The 19,184-nt window shown below is 44.4% G+C and overlaps 1 protein-coding gene across 1 annotated transcript in view; it reads left to right on the plus strand.

Annotated features, from left to right (window-relative positions):
• Positions 1 to 13,699: 13,699 nt before the first annotated feature.
• LOC142564910 (uncharacterized) overlaps positions 13,700 to 19,184 on the plus strand; it is a 133,836-nt gene continuing 128,351 nt past the window's right edge. Inside the window, exon 1 of the mRNA XM_075676112.1 lies at positions 13,700 to 13,817. The gene's annotated coding sequence lies outside the window, so the exon portion shown is untranslated. The remainder of the gene's footprint in view (positions 13,818 to 19,184) is intronic.

The following is a 19,184-nucleotide window of genomic DNA, read 5'->3' on the forward strand; positions in this document are numbered from 1 at the left end:
GGGAATTTACCTTAGTGACTGACCACCAGCCATTGTTGGGCCTGCTGAAATCGGACAAGCAGACGCCCACAATGGCCGCCGCACGGATACAACGTTGGGCACTCCACCTGGGGGCCTACCGCTTCAGCCAGGCTGAAGTGTTTACAACAATAGCTAGCCTAAATAACAGGGATGCCAAACATGTCGATGGTTTGAAATCTAAAGCTCTTAAGTATATTGCTGGTCTGCTAGTACCTTTTTAACACATATTTTAAATCTTCGTCTTAGTCAATATGTCTTTCCGCATAAAATGCAGCTTGCACGGGTGACTGTTCATAAAAAGGAAAACAAATATGACATGAACAAATATAGACGTATTATTACTCTACCTTTTTGATCTAAAGCCTTCCAGAAAATCATATGTAGCCGTTTTCGCAAATTCAAAGCGAAACTCAAGATAATAATTAATTTTCAATATGGCTTTCTGCGATGTCTAAGTACAGAATTTGCCTTTCTAACACTAAACGAGACTATTTTAGTGCACTTCCATCAAGGTAATTTTTACTGGTATATTTGGGGATTTTTCAAGGTATTCGTCCTTATCAGAAATGAAATATTATTTGGAAAATTTGAGTGGTATAGTTTCCTTGGCAGAGCATTAAGTGTAATACAGTCTTATTTGGAACATCGGTACCAAATTGTTAAAATAGCTGACTGTCTCCGAACAACTATGGGTTTCTACCTGCATACTTCCGGGCAGTATTTTAGGCCCATTCTTGTTCAATATGTATAAAAATGATATTACAAACATTTAGCCTACGGAAAAATGTCTTATGTATGCCGACGACACGAGCATTTTCCTAACATGAAAAGATATTGAAGAATTATTTGACTACCCAGTATCCACGCTGCGCGCTTTAGAAGAATGCACTGAAAAAAAACTACTTGACGGCCAATGTGTCCAAGACGAAACGCGTCTTGTTCAGGGCAAAATGGAGAAATGTAACTGTATATAGAAATATAACCTTACACGCCTATCAAATCGAAATTGTTTCTATGTTCATAACTTTAGGTGTAATTTTTACACAAACGTTATCCGGGATCATCTTATCAACCATTTAGTAACAAAACTCTCTCAAGTTATACGCCTCACACATCGCAGCCATGATATTGTATCACGGAATGCTATGCTAATCATCTATAACACCCTATTTTCCTCAAGGTTAAAGTACTTCCCAATAGTGTGGGCATCTACAGTGAAGCGAAATATGCAAAAGCTCCATAAACTGCAAAAATGCTTTCTTCGTACCGCAGAAAATCTACACAGTCGTTTTCGCACACATAAATATTTTGTAAATACAGCGTTAGGCCTAATCGGATGACATACAATGATATACAAGTAAGCGTTATATACAGGAAATAAAAATGGCGGTACATTGTTAAACAGTTCGCGAACATACATAGCAACGTCCCTAGACATGTCACCCGTTACAGGGAATAGGAGAATGTAAAAACATGCCGCACAGGCTATTGTCTTCAAACACAGGAAGATCAGTTGCCGAGATCATTAAATCAACTGAATAGAGAAACTGTATATCAGGAAATAAATAAGTTTAAAGAACTCCGAAATATTATATAACGGAATGATCATGCCTTTGACTGTAATGGGAAATCTCCAATTACGCTACTCTTTTTTTTGCTCCATATTCTTTTATTTTTGTTCTCAGGCTTCTTCATCTTCAATGGAGCCCTTTCTCCTTATTTCAAGGGACGATGTTTAAATTACCAGTTTTTGTTGTATACGTATGCATGTTATTTCCACCAGACCAGTAAATTGTATTTCTGACTCGTATTGTATATTGAATAATTGGAATTTTAATTGTAGTGAATTGCATTTTTCTTTCCTTTGTAGGCTAGAACTGCGAATGAATTTTTGTTCCTATTGATTATAGGAAATTATTTTGTCGTAGCTTTCTTCCTTGCATCAAACTAATTGTATGTTTCTATCCATTTGCGGAAAGTGGATTTTACTAATCAATGTGTACTTTCTACTGTGGGGCGCATTGTGTTTGTTTCTTTTTTTCTGATGTAAGCAGTGCCGCTTTACTCTTATCAAGTGCATGGGGGCCTGCGGCTTCCTAAAGCAGTCATTTATAACAGCTTGTACTGCCGGCCTGAAGTGCCGTGTACCGCACACATGATACGAGTAAATACATTATTATTATTATTATTATTATTATTATTATTATTATTATTATTATTATTATAACAAAGGTTATCGCTCAGCGCAGGACGCGTCCTCAGGTATCGCAAGTTGCTCGATTGTTATGAATGGTTCTATCCAGTGTGTGTCGTCACGAGCCTTGCATGATATCAAGCTATGCGCGGCGCGAATTGTGTCATACTTTCTGGAACACACGCGCGCAGCAGCAATTACTCCAGAACTTCTTATGACTCGTGTATAAAAGTCGACGTGCTTGACCCGCTGGTAAACTTTACGACGATCGCCGACTGTGTTTACCGCTACCGTTGTGTTTCCAGTGTAACTTGCTTTTGTGGGCACAGGTTCGCTTAATAAAAAGTTCAGTTATACACACTTTCGCTGCTGTGTTTTTCGCCTATCACTACCACTACGGGAGAGCGGCCAAAATGATGTCGCGGACGAGTTCCTTTCACTTTTATGTGCAGCTTATTGCCGAGTTGGCATGCAGCTTTCTCTGCTAGCCGGTGGACCGAGTGTTCCTTTCTCGTCGCCTATGCGGATCTCGAGAACAACCCTGAGAGTCACAGCTATAACCAGCAAAAATTACTGGTTCATCCTATGTGACCTGCGCAATGCTTTTGCATTGCACTCAAGTGGCACATCGGCAACACAAGCGCCATCATTCCACGGCGAGCCCTTAAAGAACTCGCGTCGGCGGCCCTCGTTTAGTGGGCAGGGGATAGCGGCCAAAATGCTGTCGCTCACGAATCCCTTTTGCTTTCATGTGTAGGTTGGTGGTACTTCACCTCTTTATTCTAAACGATCCAACAATCTTTACCTGCTGCCGTCTCTAAACGTTGACCCTAGCAAATCGAACAAAGAATAGCTTGACGCCATAGTCGCCCCGTCAGCGAAATTCGGCCGTCACCACTGAGAGATGAAAATGAACTGCGCCTTCATGTAGCATAGTTACGTGTCATGTGATGCCGCGTCGAAGAAACTTAGTTCTTTTTCTGTGAGAGCCAGAGAGGGAAGCTAACACACTTATCACCCAATTTTGCGATCATCTGCGCTTCAGATATTTCACGGATGAGCTGCGTACTGCTACGGGAAACAATCGTGCATTGGTACTCAAGAGATTTGCAGCCATGATCGCGACAATGAGTTGCCAAGAAACCACCGGAGCCATGCTTTATATTGTTGCTGTGTTCGCGGAGCCGATCGCTCAGGCAACGCCCAGTTTGTCCGATATATTAACGCGATAGCGTTAAGGAGCTCGTGTCGCAGAAAAGCCGGTGTCGTCGGCGTAGGTGTCGGCGTCCGCGGCGTTGGCCGTGAGCGATAAATCACGGCAGGCACTTCATAAATAAAAAGCAACTTCCAAGATGGGCTGGGTGGGAATCGAACCAGGGTCTCCGGAGTGTGAGACGGAGACGTTACCACTGAGCCACGAGTTTTTTTTTTTTTTCTTTATACCACTGAGCCACGAGTTCGATGCTTCAAAGCGGTACAAAAGCGCCTCTAGTGAACGCGGTGTTACCTTAGAAGGCTCAGGCGTGCGTCGCTTGCTGAGGCGCGCATTTCGTTGTCGCGCCGAACGCTGCGTTGCTTGACGCTCACCGCGTCCGATGCGGGGCGCGTTGTCGCTGCGCCGTAGCCCAATACCCCTTGGCGGGTCGACGGGAACGCTGTCGCGTTCCACTCTTGAAGGCGAAGCTTAAGCGTCCTCCAATTTTTGCTTGCCACATGAAAGCGGGAGGTTGTAAACCACCCGGACGCGGAATGACATGACTCGCAACTGTGTTACATGAATGCGCAGTTCATTTTTATGTAAGCGCATGCGCGGTATGTACTGCTTCACATGTATAAAATCGGTTTCAGTGGTACAATAAACATACTTTTTAAAGTTTGCGCTTGGTGTGGTCGTCCTCTCACGTCCGTGTCATTTTTTTAGTTGTGCAATATTATTTGAGTAATGGATTACCAACTTGGCCGGAATGCTGCTCTCATTAACGCCTAAGACGTTCACGCTGAAGATTAACCGTTGCAAAGGTGTCGTGGGCGCTGATCGACTCAAACCTGCCTATGTCGCCTCTTTTGCGGCCGCGGTCCCTCCAATATACCTGACCCCCATCCGTTTATCAGTCTGGGCGGTGGCGCCTAAGCACGGTCAATGGGTGGCTCCTCTGTCTTGCACTCTACGTGGGGAAGTCCTATGGCACCCCTTCTCCAGGGCCATGGCCCCAGGCCACAGCTCGCTCAGCGTGCAGCGTTCATCCAGGAACAGGAGGTTAGGTCGCGACCGCGCAGCGAGTGCAGCGGGATGTAAAAAATAAAGAAGTACAGTTCAAAATCCAAGCTGCTGGAGCTGGGCTCTCTTCGCATTTTCTGCGGAAGGGTCAGAATATCCTGGATCATAAAGAAAGAAGTCCGATTCTCTTGGCATCAACTTTAAACTACGTAGATACTACAAAAACTACACCACCTAAGATGAAGATATTCACTTTGGGTGTATTTTGCAATGGCCAATTGAAAAACAAGAAAGTGTCTAGGAAAGAAACCGAAGCTACGGACGTTTCATTCAGATCTGTATGTGTTAACTACTTGATCACGGAACGCCTGGAGAGCTGCATTTTCATGCCAAAATGTCTTGCATAGATTTCGCAGCGTTAACGTCTTCTGAATAAATTGAATTCAGCTGTTTTATGTGCCAAAATCACTATTTGAAGACACGCCGTAGTAGGAGACACTGGATTAATTTTGACCATCAGGAAGAAGACGCAAACCGGGGATGCGTGTGGCGTCGGCTCCGCCGATTTTAAATGATTGTCGGCGTACATTCGAAGAATTTACCGACGCCCTATTATCGAAAAGAAAGTGGACGTTCCACGGACTACCCTGATATCATTCTAATGTAAGTGGAGCGTTTATTTTCGGCCCACTGACCAATTTTACATAACGCGCACGCCGACACGGCCGCTACGCCTGACCCAACGAAGCTGGTGGCTTCAGCCCTGCAAGGTCACCTCTTTTCGGGCTAGCGCTGCGCGATGGCAGCGGTGAGCGTGGAAGGGGTGGATAATAACGAGAAGGGAGTATCAGAACGAAGCAAGTTGGAGCGTTGTGAAAAGAGAAGGGTGTGCCAACGAGCAGACCAAATATCACGCAACCAAATATCAAACAGCACGTTTCTCAAGCGTGAACGCAGTCAATAATAGGTGGAGCAGGGGACAGAGTACAAGACAAATCATGGCGGGCCCATTCAGGATGCCCAGTTTGCCGAAGGCAGAGCACAAGATAATAGTGTGCCCACGTGACGGCTTCAAGGTCGCGTACTATGGGATCAATCGCCTAGAATGCTGCGTCGCCAACACCGTGGGAATCATTAGGAAGGATTCGGAAGATTACGGAAGATTACGCGATGTGGGCTAACTACAAACAGAACATTCTAGTGATCAGCACGCCATCGGAAGACCGCGCCGAAAGACACAGCACTATCCCTCGACTGAGGATGGGAGACTGAGATAGGGCCAGCGCTTACGAGTCGGCTCCGGAAGATACATATAAGAGAGTGATAAGAGGAGTAACGCACGAGGTGTCTCCTAGAGAAATGGTGGAGAGTCTAGTAACACCAATGAATCCGACGGTCCTCATAGCCAAGAGGTTGCGGTACACTCAGAACGTCATCATCTTTTTTGATGGGCATCACGTCCCAAACTACGTGAGAAACGGAAGGGTACTTCTCAAGTGCTTGCTATACCGGAAACAAATAGACCTGTGCTTCCAGTGCGGGCGCCTGGGTCACAGAGCCGATGTCTGCCCGAACCCGAACAGCAGCATATGTAGAGATTGCGGGATATAGAACCCGCCGCGGGACCACGAGCACGAAGCGAAGTGCCTGCTCTGCGGCAAAGGCGGGTCGCCGACGTAATGCGAGTTACAAGTTACCGTACTTGGTAAAGAGGCGCCGCCGGGGGAGAGTCAGACGAGAGGAAGAAGAACCATGTACGACGAAAGGGAAGCCGAAAGACTGTACAGGCCAGGATGGCAAGACTGGAGACAGTGGTCGGAAAATCGGAGGAAGGACGGATCCGGATTGGAAAACTTTTCCAGGCTCCAGGGAAGAGAAAGGGGCCGCTGGACTTCCAACAACCGAACGAGATTGTGATCGCGGTCCAGATCGAGATCCAGACCAAAGACTAGTAATACTGGATCTCCCAAAGCAGAGGATCCCAGAGCCCAAAGGAATGAGCAATGTCAACAGCACCGCGGTGCCCTTACAGGTGAGCTGGGCCAACGCGATTTCCGGGGTGCGTGTGGAGGCAGAAGCTGCGTTTCAAAATAGAGTTAGGACGCTAGAGAAATAATAGGTGCAGATCAAGCACAGCAATGTTGCGTTTATGGATGAAATTAAAAAACTCCGGGAATAGAACGACCAATTGGGGTCCCGAGAAGTACCAAGCAATGAGGAAACCTCGCCAGTTATCAGGGAAAAAAAGACAGCAATGGAAGAAGACGGAGTACTCACCCCCATTAAGCGTAAAGCCGAGAATGCTCCAATTGAAACTAGAGCAATGAAACACAAGCGAGCCATGACGCTCCAAGAAAGACATCCCTTACAGCGCGTAAATAGACGGGGACCAAAAGAACGACGAAGGCTAGCGCTGACTTCCAACTCATGTTGTTTGGAAAGACACCAAGAAAAAAGCGCCCCCCCCCCCAAAGCATAAATCCGGCGTGAGTTTGCATTGAAAATTCAAAGAAACCATGACTGCCGCCTTAAGATGCACGAGAGCGCTTGAGCGACTTTAAAAAAAGAAACATTTCTTCATCTGTTAACGCAGTTGACGACTTACTAACCGAGTTACCTTCAGCAATCGCTGCTGCTAACAATGATAAGTCCAGTGCATTTATTAGGATGCCTACCTGCGATAGTGTTTTTTTAAGCGGGATACAGCCGCATTGTGCGCTATGGACACCTAGAAACCCTTCCCGCCCTTTGCGCAATTTAATGCTATGTTCTTGCAACCGAACATTCAGACATCTACCTGTCTGCCCTATATAAGACCGACCACATTTCAGGGATATCTTGTACACCACACCTTGCGAACAAGCCTGTATACTTCTTTCTATAATTAATACTGGAAGTGCTACGTTCCTTAGCAACATGATTAGTCCTGACACAAAGCCGTGCAAGTTTCTTCGGAGCAGAGAAAAGAGCATCGATACCTGCTCGTTGTCCTATTTGTTTAAGTTTGTAGGAGATACCATGAAGGTACGCGAATAACAGCAGTTTTCTTTCTACGATCATAGCTCAAGCTCTTTGTATGATCATGTACCTGAGACTCTTGTCTGAGTATCGGGGAACTTGAGCAGTAAGTTAAGCACTGATCCTCACAGCATTGAGCCTCAGGCTCAATGCTGTGAGGATTAATGCTTGAAAGGTAACTGAAGGACTAAAAACTTAATAATAATAACATAATAAAGTGCACCATGATCGGTATCTAGCAGCGTGAACCTTCCGGATACTTCAGTGAACTTGTGCAAAGCAGTAATCATGGAACCATGGCCCGTGCGTAATTGGCAGGACCCATAAGAAAAAATACTCGGTGCGGTAAGTGCTAAACACAGTTTGCTAGTTGGAAATATGAGAAACCTTCTGCGGAGTATCAGCGGCAAGAAAGAAAGAAGTGGTTAATGTTTCTTGTTTATTATAAAAAGAGCAGAGGTTAGATATGGATACGACAGTAAAAAAGTAGGCTGGGAACTCTAGAGAGGAAGATTGATAACGTCCCCTTGCATCGGCGTGAAACGTATTTTCTCTTGTTCCACCGAAATATTATATGTCGAAAAGTAAATCCGGAAAGTATGGAGGATTCATTACGATTCAACAATAAAAAACGTTTGGTTTGTTGTGGACACTCACACGTTCGTAAGATAAGAGCCTATCTTCGCGGTCTTTTTCGTCGCAGCCGCTGAAAATTGCTTGATCCCGTTGACGCAGCGAGCCGGACATAAAAGGGTGGGCGATGCCAGTGTTGATGTTTGGCTTACGTCGTCAGGCAAGATGGGCGGTAACTTGCGACTGCGCAGGTCCAGGGTTGGGGAAAGCCTACGAAATTCCACAAAATATCTAACGTTGTTTTATTTAAAAGTCTAAACAGTATTTCTGTTGTTCAAGCTTCACTCACCTAGCGCGCAAGCGCTGTTCTCGAGTGAGGCCATCACGAGCTTTCTTCGGTACAGTTGTTTCGTCTCTAAAGGGGAGGATGCTCCAAGTTTGCCTTGATGCATTTATTATTGTTTCTGTGCTGGCTGCACAGAACGGGGATGGTATGCACGGGGATGGTATGAGCAATGCGAGAGTACTCTAAATCTGTCCAGTCTCATCAGAGTAATCGCTCTCTTCAAGCATTATATTGCGGCACAAAAATCAATGATTAGAGTATAGAAGAAGCCCACGTAACCTCCAGTGGGAGCGCTAACGATTACCTTGTTGTCGACATGGTTAATCTATCGATAGACAATTGTAGGTTTTCGAAGAGTGACTTAAGCCCCAACTAGTCTAGAAAATGAGTAACTAAGAATTCTTGAAGCGCAGCAGCCTCTTTTCAGGCTTTAACGGTGCCTTGGACAGACGATGTATGACCATTTTCAAAACCCGTCGAACACTCTATTTTGCACCACTAACAGCCCTAAATCGAATACCTAGTCACTCGCTCTGCGTTCTGCGAGCTGGAGCCTCGGTAGTATTTCTCCCAATGGTACATAGTCCGTCTGTTTCCGTCTTAGGCTATCTTTACCATCTGCAAAGAATCGTATAAGTCCTTGATTTTGTTGTCTTTGACTCTGAGCAACTGTGTAGTAGCTATTTGTGGACAAAATCCAATCGGCAGTGAAGTCAAACTTGCATACTTGAAGTCCGCGTAATAGCACCCCCCCCCCCCAAAAGCAATCGACGTCACTCCGTCCGCTGCTTCTAAATATCATTGCTGAGATTTTACGCTCAAAGAATTCGTCCAACACCAATTTGACCGGTAAAAGTGATGGGGAAACCCCTTGACGTACTCCTATCGTAGGCTGATGAAGAAGGACGGCATTATCACAACATAATACAGTAGTGGCCGTACATAAAAACAATTTGTTTAGTTGAAAAAGCTATTCGCGACTACGCTCCTCTTTCGGCTAACGGCGATTGCGCTGTGTGCTATATTATCAAAAGATTTCCCATTAACTGATGACACTGCAAGATGCATCAAACTGTGTCTTTCTTCATGTATGGTTTTCTTGAACAAGAAGACGTTTTTTAGACATTCATCTGCTAGGATGCACGCTCCATGTTGCCTATGAAGCTTCAACTCGGCCATAATTATTTTGACATAAATCTTGCGACTGATGCACGTAAGCACATGGGACACGGTAATTTACCGAAGCTGTGTCGCAGGCGAGGCCCAAGATAACATTGAAATTAAGGTGTTCCATTGCAAGAAGTACCAACAAATGTCCGTGAAGCCTGTTTCGGTTCAGTAAAACACGAAGAACAAGAATCAGCGCCGAGCGCAGTGTTTTGCCTTAAAGGACACCGAGAAAAAGAGCATCGCTACTTGTAGGCGGTCTTCCTGGCACAGTCTCCGCCGCATGGAGTTTTCCCTTTTCTTTATCTTCCCTCTGCAATTATAGTGAGGTACGCGCAGCATACTTGGGGCCAGCCTTCTGTTATCACAGAAGGCTTCACGAAGGTAGGCTATACTGACAATTTCTTTGTCTTAAGTGACGACAAATTTTCTCGTTATCTCCTAAAACCACAATGCTTGAAGCCACACAGGTGGTGGTTTATGAATGCAGATCTTACCTCTTCTTTCACAGCGGCCCAGGGGTCTTCTTGTACAGGTGTGCCTGTCCTTAATAAGATGCCACCAGAGTCCACAGGTTCATCCGAGACAGCTTGATTTTTGCGAGACATAATTCTCTCATCTCTCCTAATGTAACTATGGTGTGTATGATGACAGTTGATGTTGCCGAGTGTCTGATATGTAAACTTTTCAAGAACATGCTGAGTGATGTTGTAGACTGCTTTCTCTTTCAGCTTTGCCCCATAAAAAGTCATGAGATTCTCCTCTTCTTTATTTCAAGTTGGTTTGGGTCTTTCTCTTTATTGCAGCATTTTATGCCTCCAGGTGGGTGTGTTTACAGTGTTGGCTTGAGCTAATCTTTGAGTAAAAGGCTACGCATATTGAAAATGTGGAACTGTTAATGCAGAGGAGGGATTTAAAACAAGTACAAAGACTACAACACCATCAGCCATGGGCGCGGCCTTCGCACCACATCCGAACTCGTCACTAACCCTGCAACATGAGCCCGTGGGCCACATGAGGGTCATAGTTACTCAAGCCTTAGCCGGCGCATTCATTAATTTTTTTTTCATATAAACATTGTATTATATACTCTTAATCACGATACACCAGTTGTGTTCACTTAGGCTGATCGCTACTGTTATGTACATTATAGAAGCTTCGAGGATAGAAAATGGAAGAGTTGTAAGTAGACATACTATAGTGTTGTCATTGAAAGAGCAATCTTCTTATAATGCTAGATGACCATTAGATTATTTAGAATATCGCAACGTTTAAAATATATTATCACCATACATTGCCACATATCCATATTGCAGGATCGTCCAAGAAACGTGTCCGCATGTCGGTTATGGTGATTTTTATACATTGGGGGGTGGGCGTATCAAATGGTGTGTCAAATGGTGTGTCAAAATGGTGTGCCATGCATTGGTGTGTCAAAAATGGCAGCATCTCGTGCCAACGTCAATTACCTCATTCAGGTGACGGTGCGTGCTGGTAATGATCCTCATTCTATGGAACATATCGAACATACCCTCGATATGGGGTTAGCCATAATGCGCCTCCGCGTGTTCATTGTGGGGATCATAGTTTTAAAACAGTGGCTCTCACCCAGAACTAAGAGTTAGCCAAAATGCGGGTGACGCGGGTGACGCGCGGGCGAAATTCACAGAAGCCGCCCTCGACAGACCTCCTCTCGTGCAGCCGTTTCTTTCTAATTAAGGTATCGGTGGACGCGCTTGCCGCATGCCATCGTTGAAGAGACGACGGTGCGCTACACTAGTGCCATCACGTAGCGGTCGTCGCAGTAGAGCCCGTTTGCCTGGCGCTATGCCCGTCTCGTACTTTACTCATACCTTCGATGTCCGCTTTCCACCTCATAGTTCCGCTGCACCCTCCTCATCCGCTTTCCGCCTCGCGCTGTCTTTGCGTTCACCATCCCTCATCCCCCGCTATCGACCGCGTTCACTGTTTCGTCATTCGCTATGTTCATTCGCTGCATTACGCGCAACGACGCTGAGGGACGCCCACGCTAAACGTAGGAATGGGCGCCTGAGAGCTTTGCTCTGAATATATTTGCCATCGTGGCTACGTTAACTAGCTCGTCGGGATAATTGAGGAGTTTGGCAGACGATTATGTACTCCATGCTCTGGCAGATACCCGTGACGCTTACTGGCAAGGAACTGCCCAGTGCACTTAAAATAAAAAAGCAGAAGTTAACACATACAAGTGTACATAAGATTTGGAACATTATCGAAGCGCGTGTACGTGAGGTAACAGGGGCACGCCAGTTAGCTATACATCAAAGCTACATGATTGAAATGTGTAAATTTCTGACATTTCGTGAGGCACTTCCTGAACTCTTTCTTTTAGATAGAATGTGTCATGTTCGCTAGATCCGCAGTGTTTTTTAACTGAGGCGCTATATTGCACTCTCTTGGAGATTGGTCCCCGAACATGGTCTGACACTCACAAGAAACCACGGTTATTTCCCAAAGAACGATGAACGCACTAAACATGCGCCAATAAGGTAAACAGAGAGCCAGATGCAGTCCCTCATGCGCGGCTAGTTCTGCGGTTGTTCGCCTTTGTTTCCAACCCTCTGTCCCCCGTAATCATACACAAAGGGCGTCTGGCTAAGGACCCGCTATTTCCCTGACTCTGAGGCTTTCGTTATTCTTGCAGATGGTCGCAGAAATAGGAACTTGATCATTTAAATTTAAATCCCAGTTTTGTGACTTCGCATTTACAATGGAAACACTCTGTGCAGAATTTTACCTTGACTGGTCTGCCGTTTGCCTTGCTTCTGAATGTCGAGGAATGACTCGCTTGAGTATTTCAATATCTCCCGTGCACCTACGCGCGTGTATTGATATGGCCTATTGCTACCATCACCAAAGTCATTTTGTGTTCCTCGACTGGTTTTTCTCAGATACACTTTTGATATTTTCTTGTGGAACTCAGTGTACCAAAGTAGGGGAGGTTCACGTCTCACTAACAGTGAGAGGCAGAGAGGTGAAGCGCAGGCGTCGGCCTATTTCTTTTATATAGCATACAATGCACTTTTTCCTTCCTACACAGAAGCCTCGGCTCTATTATGCGAACATTCCGCTGGGAAGAAAAAACACGCAAACGCCAAAGGAAGGTTTTGCAGCTTCCCACAAGCCGTGGTGGCCTTCGTCACAGAGACATGCCAACAAACACTAAAACTCTAGTAGCAAAAACACCATAAAAACCATTCCGTGATGATGCTTCCAACATACGGTTGCTGCACTGGCTTTGTAGCCTGAAACTTAATTTCACAGCGACTTGGTACTTAGGAGGTCAACACAAGCACCACTCAAATCATAGAGAACCGTTAGTCGCCGGGAGATGAAAATGGAAGCAATGAGCTTGCACAGCGTAAAAGATAATTCTTCGCCAGGTAATCGGATCAACGAAACCTGCTCAGCAATGAAAAAAACAATGAATCATCATGTAGTGACTCAAAATGTAGCAGGTGGCATAGAAATCGCATCCCTGACTAGGTGCCTAAGAACATAGGGTGCCTACTTACGCGTCCGCTATTACCACACTGGCGAATGGTAGCAAATGACCACTGCCCGAAATGAGGAAAACGTGAAATGGGAAATCACGTGGTGGTTTTATTGCAGAAATGTTATTCATTCAAAAGCCGAAATGTTTTTTCATGCGATATATTCGTGGGAAAACTGGGTGATGAAATACAAGGGCGATCCAGTTACTTTTGTGCTTCGATCTATAAGATATTGTCATGAATAATAATTTGGAGGAACATCAATGCATTTTTAGCGATAGTACGCACGGCATACGTCTCTAAGATAATCCTAGAGAATATTTCATTTTCTTAGGTGCTGAACCTTGGACGCTTATATTGGCCGGATGTGTTCATTTTTCTGGGGTTTTTTGCATAAAATATAAAAGAGCTCCAAATGTTCGTGCACAAATTTCAGTTTGTCGGCGGGCAGCTGCTTGAGCACCTAAATGATGATCCGATGAAGTGGCATAGGAAGAGTTTTCTTTTGCATTTTTGCTACTTCTGTACAGAGCCAGATTCAGCAAGCATAGTTCCATTAAAGTCGTCTGCTCAGCAGGTGAACGGTTCGCGATGCAATAAAAGAAGCTACGACTAAGGAAATTGAGGAGTTCAGTAATGTTTGCCGGTAAGATAACCGCAGCTCTCGTAGTAATAAAAGCGAGCGCTGTAGAGTGTGAAAGTGCCGAAGATGCATTGCGTGTGACTCCGCGAATTGCGACAGTTCTGGTAGGTAAAAGTTTCTGAAGCCTTCTAGTACTGTCCATAGATATTGCAAGGTAGTGTGTGTGAAAGTGCCATCGTAGTAGGTCAGACTGGTCTCAATGTATGCACTGTGTTTGTATTACATTTATTGGAACGAAACACTTGACAACCCTGAAGCATACGGCGTCCCCATCCAATATCGTACGTGCGACTAGCTTTTTCTCTTGTCTTGAATAATTAAATGAACGCCATTCCCATTCACAAAACTTGAACGTCATCTGGCAAAAAAATCAGCAAGCTCATATGAAGCACGCGTACGTCAAGGCGTTGCAACCATAATAAGTATTCTAGGCAATCTACAAGTGCGTCAGATAAATCAATTATTGAACTTGAACTTGTATCCTCTCCTCAATTTATAAAATACATAAAGACATTAGTGAAAGCAATTTTGGCATACGTCTAATACACACGGCTGTCTTAGCACTGGCTCTTTTATTTTACGTGAGAAAGGACTCTCGCATTTGCGAGGTCAACAATCGCATGAATTTTTCAGAACGCATGAACACGATAGCTTTCTACCCAGTACATGCAGCACGCGCAATTAGGTCTTATGATTTCATAGCAAGGCAACCAATGTTTTCAATCTGCCCTTGTTCCGCAGCTGTTTGTCAAGTTACTGATTCAGCACTGCCCATATTTCTTACAATACACTATAAACAACATTCATGGGTTACATATATTGGACACTCGTGTTTTCAACGATACTGTATAATATGGAGAGCGGATCGTCATGTTGAATTGAATTGCCGCGTAAGAATCTTCCTTTCTCTACGCTTCCACCTTTCTTTGCAGCTTCTTCAGCAACTGAAATTTCCAGTACCGAGACCACGACGCTGTAAGAGATCCAAGGAATATCTTGCAGATTCATAGGGCTTTAGAAAGCGTTTCATAGACAAAACTTGTTTCAGGACCCTGAATGTTATAGTGGTGTCGGAATGCTTTCAAACTTCCGACCCTCTTTTTAGGCTTAATGATATAATTTTTGCTGTAATAACAATTCCTCTAAAACGATTCTAAAGAATTGAAAGGGTGTTATGGGGAACAATGCCAATCATATCATGGTTCTAAAGGTATTTATGAAAGCTAATTATGTGTTGAAGTCAATTAGGGCTCGTATGTGTCGAGCAAGCTGTCTTCTATCTCTGCAGCACTTCGGCCCCGGCTTCTGTCTGGGTAAATTTTATTCGGTAATCAGAAGGTATCGTGTACGAAGGGAGTAGTTGCATATTTAAGAGCAATGGCAGCCTGATGGATACGTCAGGTACTTGCGAACTAAATAGCATATAAAAGGAACAAGTTTATTATAGACGCAAGTACATCACATCTCTTCATTTGCCAGTGTTTTGATTTTAGGTATGCCTACTAGGAGGTCGTTAGGGTGTTAATAGATTTTTTTCAATCCCCAACGTTCGTTGGAGAGCACACTTGAAAGATTGTACTTTTTCAGAAATTCTCTCAGAATACAAAATGTTTTGGTAGCATCTGGGTTAGAGCACAATCGGCAGTCATACTCCAGACTCCGCAATTCTCGGTGCGTTGGGGGCGTTGCTCATGTGTCATGTGTTATAGAAAATTACTTATTGTACAGCATGTAAAGAAAAATCACCAACAGCTCGAAGACATCCTCTAGTGGGCCGATATCTACTCACTACAGCATGCTGATTCACTGAACAAGTCCTGTAGACCAATAGCACGACGCGAACAGGCAAATACAGACAGAGTAAATCTTTGAACGTGTCCTTAGTACGGAAAGAATCTGAAATCGGTCCAGTGTACTTGTGAAATGGCTCAACATGGAAGATTACGCTTCCGAAATGACACTAGAATGCCCTTCGAAGTTTCTTTATAGAACCCTGAAGTTTTATCAATGTTCTAAAGAAGATGTGGTCAATGTGCTTATCCAATTTAGGCCTCGTAATTATGGAATAGAAAGAATACATACATCCGACATTTTCGCGGGAACAATTGGTAAAGGAGTAGTAGTGAACTAGACCTCTTTTTTATGGCTTTCATTCCTAGACACAGTCTTGGGGAGGGTGAAAACAATTTCTGCCTGTTCGAACCAGTATTTGAGCGTAATTAAGTTGCAGTGTAATGGAGGTCGATTAGTTCTATTGCAAACGAAAGCTAAAATTCGGGAGCCGTCAGCAAGCAATTGCCTTTGAACATGTTTTAATGCGATAGCAAAATATAGACACTCCACGCTGACTTCTGCTGTCGCCGTCGGCGTCGGCGCCACCGTGAGGACCCGTATAAAGTCCATGGGCGATAAAATTGTCGCCGTACGCCGTATGCTGCACGTGCGAGTGAAAGCGTCCGAAGGTGAGCCGGCCTAAGCACGAGTGAGCAATGTGGGTCGGAAGAGCGCCCTCTCCTGTCACACGCCAGGCACCAGGGTGGGGTGATGGGGTGGGGTTTTCCGGTGGCTGCTGCTTACGGGGCGGTCGTGCAGATGCCGTATATTGGAATCGATCTACGACGTGGCCAAAGTCCTCGCGCGGTCCTGAACTTCAAAGCCATCCGCAATCTTTGCAGAAGGCGCGTATAGCGCTGGTAGCTTCGTATGCGCACTGCAGTCGACGTTTCGTTCGCGTTGTAGTGAGATATGCACGAACGACAATTCGCTTGCTGCAGCTGCCGCGCTTACTCCCCCCAGGGTTTAGACACCGAGTTCCCACGGCCATCCAGCGATAGCTGTTCACCTGTGCATTCATGACAACGTGCTTGCTAATTTAGGTTTAAGCAAATTTTTTACAAGGTTCTACTTCCTATCTATCTGGCAATTTGCTCTCGCAATGGGTGTTTGTTTCTGGCGAAACTGCGCCTTTTTTAAATGTCTACAGCCCATTATAACTCACCTCAATGAGAAATAATACGGAGTAGAACAATGCTGTTTATTGGACAACTGATGAGTCTTGCGGTCTCTTCAGCTGTCAGCCTCTCGTTGAAGAAAGCGTGTTCAGTTGTTTCTAGAGACCTCAACCTAATAACAAATATTGGCGGATAGGCTCATTTTACACAGCCTTTAAATTATTGCTAAATATGGGTTTCATTTGAGCGGTTGAAGTGCATTCATGGATAATGTCTCAGTTTGAAGACTCTTCTCAGTGATGTGAGGAACATTATGAATAACAACCACTTCTTGTTTTGAAGATACCTCTTTTCTAACATCTTATTGTTAGTTGACGAAAAGATCAGTGGATTTAACGTTTCATGCGAAGGTACTCATAATATGGTAATGTAACTAGTAGCATGTGCCCATTAACCATATGGCTTTTTAATTTTCCGCTACGCGCTGTGTAGTGGTAAGCAACATAAATGCTCCTCTTGCCAAACATTCCGCACATCTTCTCATTGGACATTGTGCCTACTCTCTGTTTCTTTTGTCTGTGTACGTTTTTGATCTACCTTTTACACCGTCATTACAATAACTATCTCCTATGGTCACTTGGCAAAGATAATTTTTATTTGTCGTTGCAACGTGTTAAATTGAAAGCGCTGCGATCGAATAATGAGGACTAGCACTATAGTCGATGTGGTTGAACAAGTTCTCTTAAGTGGCAAGTTAGCATCAAGTATTCGCATCTGTAAAAGAAATGCACCCCTGAGAGCACTTGTGCAGTGCAGGAACGGACCCTGGAACATTCATGCCAGATCACTGCGAGTCTCAATTTTGTAGAATTTAAAGAATGAGACCGTTTTCCTAAAAATAGCTGCATACGTTATGAATTTTCTCCATTCATTAATAAAAATACCTTGGAGCTTTTAAAATAACAGCCCTAGTGGTGGTAAAATACACAGAGCAGCCTTCTACATCTAATATAATTGCAATGAATGTTCATGAAAATCAAAATTGAATTCTGAATTCTGGAGTTTTACGTGCTCAACGCACGATTGCATTATGAGGCACACCGTAGTGTGGAACTCCGTATTTATTTTGACCACCAGGCGATCACCCAACGCTGAGGCAGGAGCCGGACCACTATTGTACATCCCCGAACATAGCAACAGCGTTGTCATCGCTTCCTGGGTATCAAATGCAGCAGCCTTTTTTGTATTTGAAGAGCCATAATCACCGACTCTATTGTTACGGTCGTGGCGTAAATATTCAGCATGTCCTATTACAATTTAACCCAAAAAGCCCATTACATACAGGCTGTTCCAGCTAAATTTAGCCATAGTTTAAATAACTACGAATGCCACGTAGCTAGACAGAACCAAAGTAATATTGTTTGCCGTCGTTTGGAGATACTCAAATTATTTTTCTATTCCTGCTAAATACATAAATAGTCCTATATAATTAATGAACTCAAATATTATAGCTATAAAAAAGTATCAATGAGAAAATTGTATACGTACATGAAAACTCCCGATACAGATTTATCTCGCTCAGTACGTGAGTACATAAAAGTATTTTTTTTAAATTGAAAGACGGCCAAGATACACGCAACATTTCCACGCTACTGGCCGCTCACACGACATTGCGTGCATTTGGGGGCTTCTTTCTCTCTCGGAAAAACGCTTTTATACACCACATTTGTAAATGTTCATTGGCTAATACATAAATGATTCCCTTATATGGCTGCATCCACTCCTTTCAAACATCGTGTAAGTATATGTGAGTCGCGAAACATTAAAATGGCATTTCATCATTCGAATACATCGGACAAAGTGAACAAGCAATTTTTTTGTAGCTATGTGATGTGGAAAGCGCATCAGGGAGATTAATGGTTCCGTGCAACGCCCTCACGCATATTTTGGGTTGTCAAAGCCCGAGGTCTAAAGAGCGAAGTTGCAGTTTTAGTGAAATGTTGAGGGCCAATAATTTTTGATATCGGGGTTCTTTTAGCGCAGTCGATTGAATTGCCGAATGATGTGTTCAGCGCAGTTTGCATTGCGAGCAGGTGTAGAACAATGTTTGCCTTGAAAGCGACCAGTGTCACTCTAGCAATCTCTAGAATGTTTCTGTATCTGACACACTTTCATCATTCTCAGTTGTATATAGACATCATCCTCAACATCAACGTGGGCCATCCCTGGGGAATAAACAGGTATGCTAGCGTTAGCTGTTCTGGTAGTCTTTCTTCTTTCAAAGTCGTCGACGCGCGTCAAGATCACGACGTCCTGCTGCGTACCTGCCCTACCTGGAGCTATGATCCGGTCGCCGCTTGAGCCCAGTCACCCCTACAGCTATAGAAACATCGGTTCCTGGCACTTTCGCTGCCCCTAACGCACCCACACCCACGACATTGGCTGCACTGACATCGTGCAACATCACCAGCCCTCAACGCGATCCGCCAGTCTTTTGCGGTCTCCGCCGTGACGACGTCG

The sequence above is a fragment of the Dermacentor variabilis genome, chromosome 11, assembly GCF_050947875.1.
Source record: "Dermacentor variabilis isolate Ectoservices chromosome 11, ASM5094787v1, whole genome shotgun sequence".
Classification (NCBI taxonomy): Eukaryota; Metazoa; Arthropoda; class Arachnida; order Ixodida; family Ixodidae; genus Dermacentor; species Dermacentor variabilis.